We start from the raw sequence: 9,546 nt of genomic DNA, 5'->3' as shown, positions 1-9,546 counted from the left end.
GCTTCTTTTTGTGAAGTTTTCACATCATGTTCACTACATAAGTCTGAAGCTTCTTTTTTTTTTTTTTTTTTTAAACTGTTCCTTCAATCATTATCAATTTATGGGATATTTGAATTAAGATGAACTGGAGAATTGGCATTCGGTTTATTTTAATATTTCAGATGACTAGTTCTTGGAAACCAACTGATATTTATTTAGCTGCTTCCTCAGATCAAGGGCTTTTTACTTTCTTACTCATGTAACAAGAGGCTTAAACATGCTGAATTGTAATTTGTGAGGAAAAGAACAAAGTCATTGTTGATTGTTCAAGGAAGGGTAAGAATTCAAATTTCAAATACACTAAATTAATGGAAATGAGAGACTGCATTCATTTACCATTGCTGTATGGTCCTGCACTCAATGGAAGCCCTCATTTGTAAAAACTGTAGAATTGTTTATTGGATATAAAGTAAGAATATGAGTAGAAATGTATAGCTTATTATGAATATAAATCTCAATCCTCTTTTCCCTTTCCTCTCTAAATTATGTTAATACAATGCAATAAAAAATCAGAATATTTTTCAAAATTCACTTGATAAGATTGTTGTGGATTTAAAAGTGTGTTTCCCATGGTATATGGGTTTGCACAACTTTTCATATACCATACTAAATTTTAGAAGAGGTGCAAAGTTTATATATCCCAAAATTGAAAATATCCTCAACAGTGAATAAAAAATGTGGCTTATCTTTGTAACAAAATAATACTTTTCAATGAAAAGAAACACACCACTTTTAAAAGCAACAACATGGATGAATCTCCAAAAGAAGCTGAGTGAAAGAGGCCAGAAATAAAAGCATATATACTATATGATTTCATTTACATGAATTTCCAGAATATGGCAATATTCATCCATAGACTGAGAAAGCAGATCTGTGTTTGTCTTAGGCCAGGGATAAGAGATGAACAGTGTAGTGAGAAAACTTTTGTAGGTAATGTAAATGTTCTTATCTTGACTATTGTGTCAAGATATGTTGGCAGTTACACAGGTGTGTAAATGTGTCACAAAATGTGCAACTGTATACTCAAAATTGGTGCAATTTATTCTGTGTAAATTATTCTTCAATAAAGTTGGCTTTAAAAAAGAAAGCCAAACAAAACAGCCTCTATACATGGATTTCTGCTCTTATAGTACACCAGAAAAATATTTGGACACTCTTTCTTTAAAAAAACACAAATATATTGCGTGAACTTGCTGATCTCTTTTTCCCAAGTACTGAAGTATCTACAGCTCACAGTTCAACAAGAGCTGAAAACAGGTTGTATTGAAGAAAAGTGAAGTGACTTATATTGAGCTCTGCATAAGGTGCTTTCAATACATGTATATATGGAGTGTTGTGTTTGAGAAATTCTCGTAGAAAACAGATCTGTTGTTGAAAACCTTCAAGATAAGCCATGTGGTGAGAGCATGTCATATGCAAGATGAATATGACAAGATCATTCTACATGAGACAAAGGAAGGAACTTGTTGTTTCCCATGGGAAGCCAATTGGAAGACTGAATGAGAGTGATTGGAGTAAGTAGCTGTGGAAAGTCTGCGTGGTATACGATGGGACTCTTTCACATCGCTAAGTCTACAGCAGAGCCTTTACGTGTCTGGCAGAATTGGTACCTTAGTACAGAGTGACCCAAAATAGAAGACGTGCTAGGAAAGGTACAAGAGTCAGACTAGAAGAGTCCACTCAGTGTAAACCAGCAGATATCCTAGTAGGCCCAGAGGTTTGTCTGTAAAACAGTTCTTTCTACATAAATCTGTAGAACTCATTTCACTTTCTGGGTCACAGCTCTATTCAATTTTTTTAAACAACATGTTTGTGACAAATAAGAAAACAATTTCGATGCAACAAATGAGAAAAAGAAGGCTCTATGAGGTCAGAGTTGAGAAAGGAAAAAGAAGGAAGCACAGAGACTGGTTTTCAGCCTGTTGCAATCCATGCACTCAAAATGTGACTTTATGTTTTTACTGTGGAGTGTGGGTAAGTCCCATAACATCCAATATTTGTATAAATATATATTCCAAAGCCAAAGTTTGTTTGTATAAGACCTTGCTTTAGAAAAAATACATTATGTGAAGCTCCTACTCAAGGTGGTCAGAAATTTGGCACTAAATTTACGTAGAAATTTAAAGAATTACTGTGAAAAGTTTATTTTGTAGATATTAGATTCATTGTGATAAAGTTTTTTAAATTATAGCATTTTTCTCTGTTACTATAATTTTATTAAATTCTTAAATTATCTCTTTCTTCATCTAGGGGAAAATTAAAGCCAATAAGTGGGACCTAGAGTGATCACAAAAAAAATAAGTTATTCTTATAAATAAGAAATTCTTTCTATTACCTCATTAAATATTAGTATTATCTTCCTAGCAAACACAGAGCTACCATGCTACAAATGAAGTTATGCATGCAAATAAAAGGTTAATTCTGACTTTTTCTTCAACTCAAAATATTAAAAAGCTCTATTATTTTTTTCTCGAAGGAACAAAAGCTTTAATTAGTCTACAGTAATTTGTGTAGTGTTTTTTGTTTCTTTTTATATATATATATTTTTATATATATATATATGGATTAGAGTATGCAGTTTGCTAAATGACTTTTAGAAAAAGGTTTCCAATCCCTAGGCTGTGAAACATTGGTGGGTTGTTAAATCAGTTTAGTACCTTGTGATTATCATTTATAGAAAATGAATTAATATAGAAAATACCAGAATTAATCTCACACAAAAACCATAAGTATTGATTTTTGAGGCATATTTTTCAGATATATGTATAAATGCCTGTGTGTACATGTGTACATGTGTGTGTGTCTGTGTGTGTGTGTATATGTGTAAGTTTGAGTACTGGGTTGCAAGATAAAAAGCTTTCCTTTCTATGGGCTGGAAACAGCAAAAAAGTTTCAAACTTTTTTATGACAACGAAGTAGTTTCTCAATAAATATTTGTCAACTGGTTGGCTGATTTAATTTGAGAAATAATGACAAAACTTTGCTCATTGTTTTAGAAAAATTTTCTTAAAGTGCAAATCAGAATGTCTACAAAGAAATAATACTTAAGATGATTTATTTTCAGCCCAGCTTTGTCCTCATTAGGCCTTATGTATTTATTTTTTATTTACTCTGATTAGGAGTGTTCAGATTCTAAGTCTTGAACGGCTTAGAAAATCACCAGAGGGAAAAAAAGGAGCTTATTATGAACCCTGGCCAGCAGTGACATTTAAAAATGGAATCAACAAGAACTATCATGAATGCAATTAAAATACTGGGAGTTTGTGACTAAGGGGGATGCTTTAGTATATCACCATGTGTCATCTGCTGTTTTAAGGGTCAATAGGAGCCCTTGGTGCACTAAAATCTATTAAACCTACTACTGTGAGATTGTTTTTTTCAGTAAGCAAATTAATAGGAGTGGATGATTACCATCTTTATTATAGGTTGGGAAGCTAATATATCTGCTTAAGTGCACTTATTTGAATGGAAAACAGGTATACATAAAGTATGCTGAAAAAAAAAATGACAAAGCCTTTGAACTAAAAAGAAGCTGACCCTATGTTAAAGGTTACATACTTCAAAAACAATATGAAAATGGTTGTGATTCTAATTATTTTGGGAAAATCTGCCTCTATGAGTCATTAATTTTTGTCTTTAAAAATTCGGAAGATATGACATTTAATATGCGAGATGAGTTTTTAGTAAAATATACTATATTGGCTATGTGCCTTTCCTCCCTTAGATATTATAGTGATTATGGAGCCATTATTAAAATTTGTTGTAGTTATTTGACAAAAAGATTCCATAGTATATATAAGTATTAAGATTCCTTAATACTAAGGCACAATTAATATCTTTCAAGTAGAAATTCAGTTTATTTACATACATCCTCCTCCAGCTTCTCATCAAGTGCTTCTCTTGTTTGTTATGTCATAACAGATGCATGAAACACGAAAAAGCAAATGTCAAAACAGATTGTTTGTTATTTGATCAGAAAGATGATTCAGAGAATCAAATGTCCAATGCTTAAACTATGAGGCCTACAAATAAGTATTTCAAAAAAGCTCTCATCTTTTGTTGATTGCCAGACATACCACGGAATCTCTCTTTCTCACCATTCAATCCGCTATTAAGAAATAAAGAATTTCTTGAAAAGAATGCTTTGTCTGACAAAGATGGAAGGTGTACCAAAATAGGCACTTTAACAATAGATTGATTATGCCATAAAAGCATCAAATTGAAAGGTAATAGTCATGACCAAAATCATAATACAACAAAATAATGTTAGTTGATTATATTGAATACTGAGTTGGAGTCAGGTTTTTACAACAACTCCAGCAACTAGTTACAATAGTCATACCTCTTCCTAATTTACAGACATAGAAACTATGACACTTTCTTAATTAAATCACATAAACACACATACTACAAGTGCACTGATATCAGCTAACAACCTTATTTCAAATAAATAACTGGTGAATAAAACAAGTATTTAAGACATAATATGCCTATGCTATCACTGGCAGAAAAATATTAGTTTGGTGAAAAAAGAGATTGACTAATTTGTTGGTTGATTGATTAACCAGTTCTGACAAGCCTATTTACCTTCACATTTAAATCTATTATTAAGAATGATCGAGCTGCTAATAGTTTCAAAATATTGGAAATTAATAAATAATGTTCCTGATAGATACAGTATCTTACTCTGTCAAACCTTTAAACATGACAAACCTTTAAAAAGTGACTATTATCAAACTACATGATATAGTTTGGCTGTGTCCCCACTCACATCTCATTTGTATTCCCACGTGTTGTGGGCGGTACCTGGTGGGAGGTTACTGAATCATGGGGGCAGATCTTTCCCATGCTGTTCTCATGATAGTGTATAAGTCTCACAAGATCTAATGGTTTTTCTTAAAAAGGGTGGTTTCCCTACACAATCTCTCTCTTTGCCTACTGCCATCCATGTAAGACTTGATTTACTCTTCCTTGCATTCCACCATGATTGTGAGACTTCCCCAGCCATCTGGAACTGTAAGTCCATTAAACTTCTTTCTTTTGTAAATTGACCAGTCTCAGGTGTGTCTTTCTCAGAGGCATGAGAACAGACTAATACAGTAAATGGGTAATAGTAGGGTGGTGCGCTACTGAAAAGAGACCTGAAAATATGGAATTGACTTTGGAACTGGGTAACAGGCAGAGATTAGAACACTTTGAAGGACTCAGAAGAAGACAGGAAAATATGGGAAATTTTGGAACTCCCTAGAGACTTATTGAATGGCTTTGACCAAAATGCTGATAATGATATGGACAATGAAATCCAGGCTGAGGGAGTCTCAGATGGAGATGAGGAACTTGTTGGGAACTGGAGTAAAGGTGACTCTTGCTATGTTTTAGCAAAGATACTGGTGGCATTTTATCCCTGCCCTAGAGATATGTACAACTTTGAGCTCGAGAGAGATGATATAAGGTATCTGGCAGAAGACATTTCTAAGCAGCAAAGCATTCAAGATGTGACTTGGGTGCTATTAAAGGCATTCAAGTTTGTTTGTTTGTGTTTTTTTTTTTTTTTTTTTTTTCTGAGACAGAGTCCCTCTCTGTCACCCAGGCTGGAGTGCAGTGATGCAATCTCGGCTCAGTGCAACCTCTGCCTCCCGGGTTCAAGTGATTCTCCTGTCTCAGCCTCCTGAGTAGCTGGGATTACAAGTGCACACTGCCATGCCCAGCTGTTTTTTGTTGTTGTTGTTGTTGTTGTTGTTGTTGTTTTCTTTTTTGTATTTTAGTAGAGACGGGATTTCACTGTGTTGCCCAGGCTGGTCTTGAACTCCTGAGCTCAGGCAATCCACCTTCCTTGGCCTCCCAAAGTGCTAGGATTACAGCCATGAGCTACCATGCCCAGCCACGTTCTGTTTTAAAAGGGAAACAAAGCATAAAACTTTGGAAAATTTGCAGCCTGACAATGCGATAGAAAAGAAAATCCCATTTTCTGAGATGAAATTCTTGCTGGCTGCAGGAATTTGCATAAGTAACAAGGAGGTGAATGTTAATCCCCAAGACAATGGGAAAATATATCTCCAGGGGATGTCAGAGGTCTTCACAGCACCCCCTCATATCACAGGCCTGGAGGCCTAGGATGAAAAAGTGGTTTTGTGGCCCAGGTCCAGAGTCCCCATGCTAAGTGGAGCATAGGGACTTGGTGTCCTGCATCCCAGCTGCTCCAGCCAAAGCTGAAAGGGGACAACATAGAACACAAGCCATGGCTTCAAAGGGTGCAAGCCTGAAGCCTTGGCAGCTTCTACGTGGTGTTGAGCCTTCCAGTGTACAAGAGTCAAGAATTGGCGCGGTGGCTCAAGCCTGTAATCCCAGCACTTTGGGAGGCCGAGGCGGGCGGATCATGAGGTCAGAAGATCGAGACCATCCTGGCTAACACAGTGAAACCCCGTCTCTACTAAAACTACAAAAAAACTAGCCGGGCGAGGTGGCGGGCGCCTGTAGTCCCAGCTACTCAGGAGGCTGAGGCAGGAGAATGGCATGAACCCGGGAGGCGGAGCTTGCAGTGAGCTGAGATCCGGCCACTGCACTCCAGCCTGGGCGACAGAGCGAGACTCCGTCTCAAAAAAAAAAAAAAAAAAAGAATTGGGGTTTGGGAACCACTGTCTGGATTTCAGAGGATGTATGGAAATACCTGGATGCCCATGCAGAAGTTTGCTTCAGGGGCAAAGTCATCATGGAAAACCTCTGTTAGGACAGTGCAAAAGAGAAATGTGGGGTCAGAACCCCCACACAAAGTCCCTACTGGGGCAGTGCCTGGTGAAGCTGTGAGAAGAGGGCCACCATCCTCCAGACCCAAGAATGGTAGATCCACTGAGAGCTTGCACCTGGAAAAGCCACAGACCCTCAACACCAGCCCATGAAAGCAGCCAGGTGGGAGGCTGTACCCTACAAAACCACAGGGGTGGAGCTGCTCAAGATTATGGGATCCCACCTCTTGCATCAGCGTGACCTGGATGTGAGACATGGAATCCAAGGGGAGTATTTTGGAGCTTTAAGATTTGATGGCCCTATTGGATTTCAGACTTGCATGGGGCCTGTAGCCCTTTGTTTTGGCCAGTGTCTCCCATTTGGAACAGCTGTATTTACCCAATGCTTGTACCCCCATTTTATCTAGGAAGTAACTAATTTGCTTTTGATTTTACAGGCTCATAGACTGAAGGGACTTCCCTTGTCTCAGATGAGACTTTGGACTGTGGACTTGAGTTAACACTGAAAGAGTTAAGACTTTGGGGGAATTGTTGGGAAGGCATGATTGGTCTTGAAATATGAAGACATGAGATTTGGGAGGAGCCACGGACAAAATGATATGGCTTGGCTATATCCACACCCAAATCTCATCTTTAATTTCCACATGTTGTAGGAAGGACCTGGTGGGAGGTGATTGAATCATGGGGGCAGGTCTTTCTCCTGATGTTCTCATGATAATGAGTGGGTCTCATGAGATCTGATGGTTTTATAAGGGGAAGTTTCTCTGCACAATTTGTGTCTCTTTGCCTGTTGTTATCCGTGTAAGATGTGACTTCTTCCTCCTTGCCTTCCACCATGATTGTGAGGCTTCCCCAGTCGTGTGAAACTGTAAGTCCATTAAACCTCTTTCTTTAAATATTGCCCAGTCTCAGGTATGTCTTTATCAGTGGCATGAAAACAGACCAATACAGTACAATTTGCTGAAAAGTTTTAAGGGAGTGGTCCTTTTTAACTCCATTATGCCCCTTTTAATTTCCTTCACGTAGCAGAGAATGAGGGCTTCAAAGGGATTCTTGTGAGGATGTCTATGGTAAAATGTCATTTCCAGAAGAGATTCAACAGCTGATGTTGGCAGCCTATTCTGATAAGACTAAATGTTGCAAATCTGAAGTTGATTGGCCATTGTCATATTACCATTGACTTGCACCCCATTCTTACAGTGAACTTAACAGTGAGTGCAAGGAAGGGGAGATTTCCATTTTACAATCAGATAAAAAGATTCACAGATAAATTTGGTTATATAGAACTTGAGGTAGACTAGTGTGTATATATACACACACACATAATCTTTCAGTGAAAGCAACAAGAACAAATACGAGTTTTGACACTCACCAGGTTTGATATTGCTTTATGAAACTCTTACATATTTACTAGAATATGGTACTTTCCTGATGGCAATCTTTGGTGAAATCAGAGTGAAGCATAAACCTTCATTTATTTGTTGTAGGAAGCAGCCTCTTCCTGTAGTGAAAAAAAAAAAAAAAAAATTATGTACTCCAAGTTGCAGCAAGCATTCTAGACCACCATGAGGGAACCTAGTTTGCAGATGAAGTTGCAATACACATGAGGGCAGAAAAAATTCCTAAAAAGTTAGTTTGGATCACCAGTCAATTGCTATGCTTCGACACAGATTAGTTTGAGACTTTGCAGTTGTGTTCAACTAACCTGTTTAATTTGCTCTGGGTTTTCTATTACTTGGAACTAGAAATAGTCTAGCTAATAGTTATTTGTGTATATTTATAAATAGAGTGACTTTATAGACTCTTTCTCAGTGTTGAGATGAAGTTTATTACTCTATCTTATTATTGGCATTCAATATATTATTTCTATAAATGTTCATTAAGATATGAATGGGCTCCAGAAAGAGACCAAGGGTTTACTGCAAGAAACTGTTTGATTTTTCTTTTTCTATCCATAGGGATATTGTGGCTCCCGTATCTGAGTCAAAGGAGGCAAGTGTAATATGCTGATTTAATATAACCAGATGCCACCCTCGAAACAAAACAAAAAAAACAAAAACAAACCAACAAAGGAAAAAAACCCTAAACTAATGTTATAGCAAATAGCAACATTTTTCAGCTAGTCCACAAAACCCCCAAACACAACGACTGCCTTTCTATGCACTTAGAAATATTTTTATTGAAATTAAACTAGTGGAAGCTCAAATAGCCTTTGAGAACTACCTAAATACTGAATATACAATCTGCTAATAGAAAATCCGATGGATCTAGGATCTTGAAGGTTAAAGGGTAAGGATATAGAATTAAAATTTTATAGGTTAATATTTCTTTCATAGGTATCACGGTCTCTCATGTTAATCTGTAGATGGTCATGAATATTTGGTCATTCATAAAATTCAACTTTGTATATATAAAGTGGTTAAAAGAAAAAACTCTGGAGTCTGTCTACCAAGGTTTGAATCCTCGGGCTGCCACTTACTGACCAGGTGACCACAGAAACATTCTAATTTCTCAGTGCCTCCCTTCACTTATTTGTAAAATATGAACTCTATCGCTCCTACCTCTTAGGTTTGCAGTGAGAGGTAATGATAAAACTCATGTAAAACACTGAGGGTGTTTCTTGATACAGAGTAAATGTTAATTTAAAAAACTATTATTATAATACTTGGCTTTCCAGAGAAAAGACATGAACATTATATGCATGCATTGTTTGTTTATTTTGTAATCTACCTAGATTATATATTTAAGATACCAAACCATACAT

This window comes from Chlorocebus sabaeus, chromosome 8 (assembly GCF_047675955.1).
Source record: "Chlorocebus sabaeus isolate Y175 chromosome 8, mChlSab1.0.hap1, whole genome shotgun sequence".
NCBI lineage: Eukaryota > Metazoa > Chordata > Mammalia > Primates > Cercopithecidae > Chlorocebus > Chlorocebus sabaeus.
The sequence above is the reverse complement of the archived record's forward strand: the minus strand, read 5'-3'. Positions refer to the sequence as shown.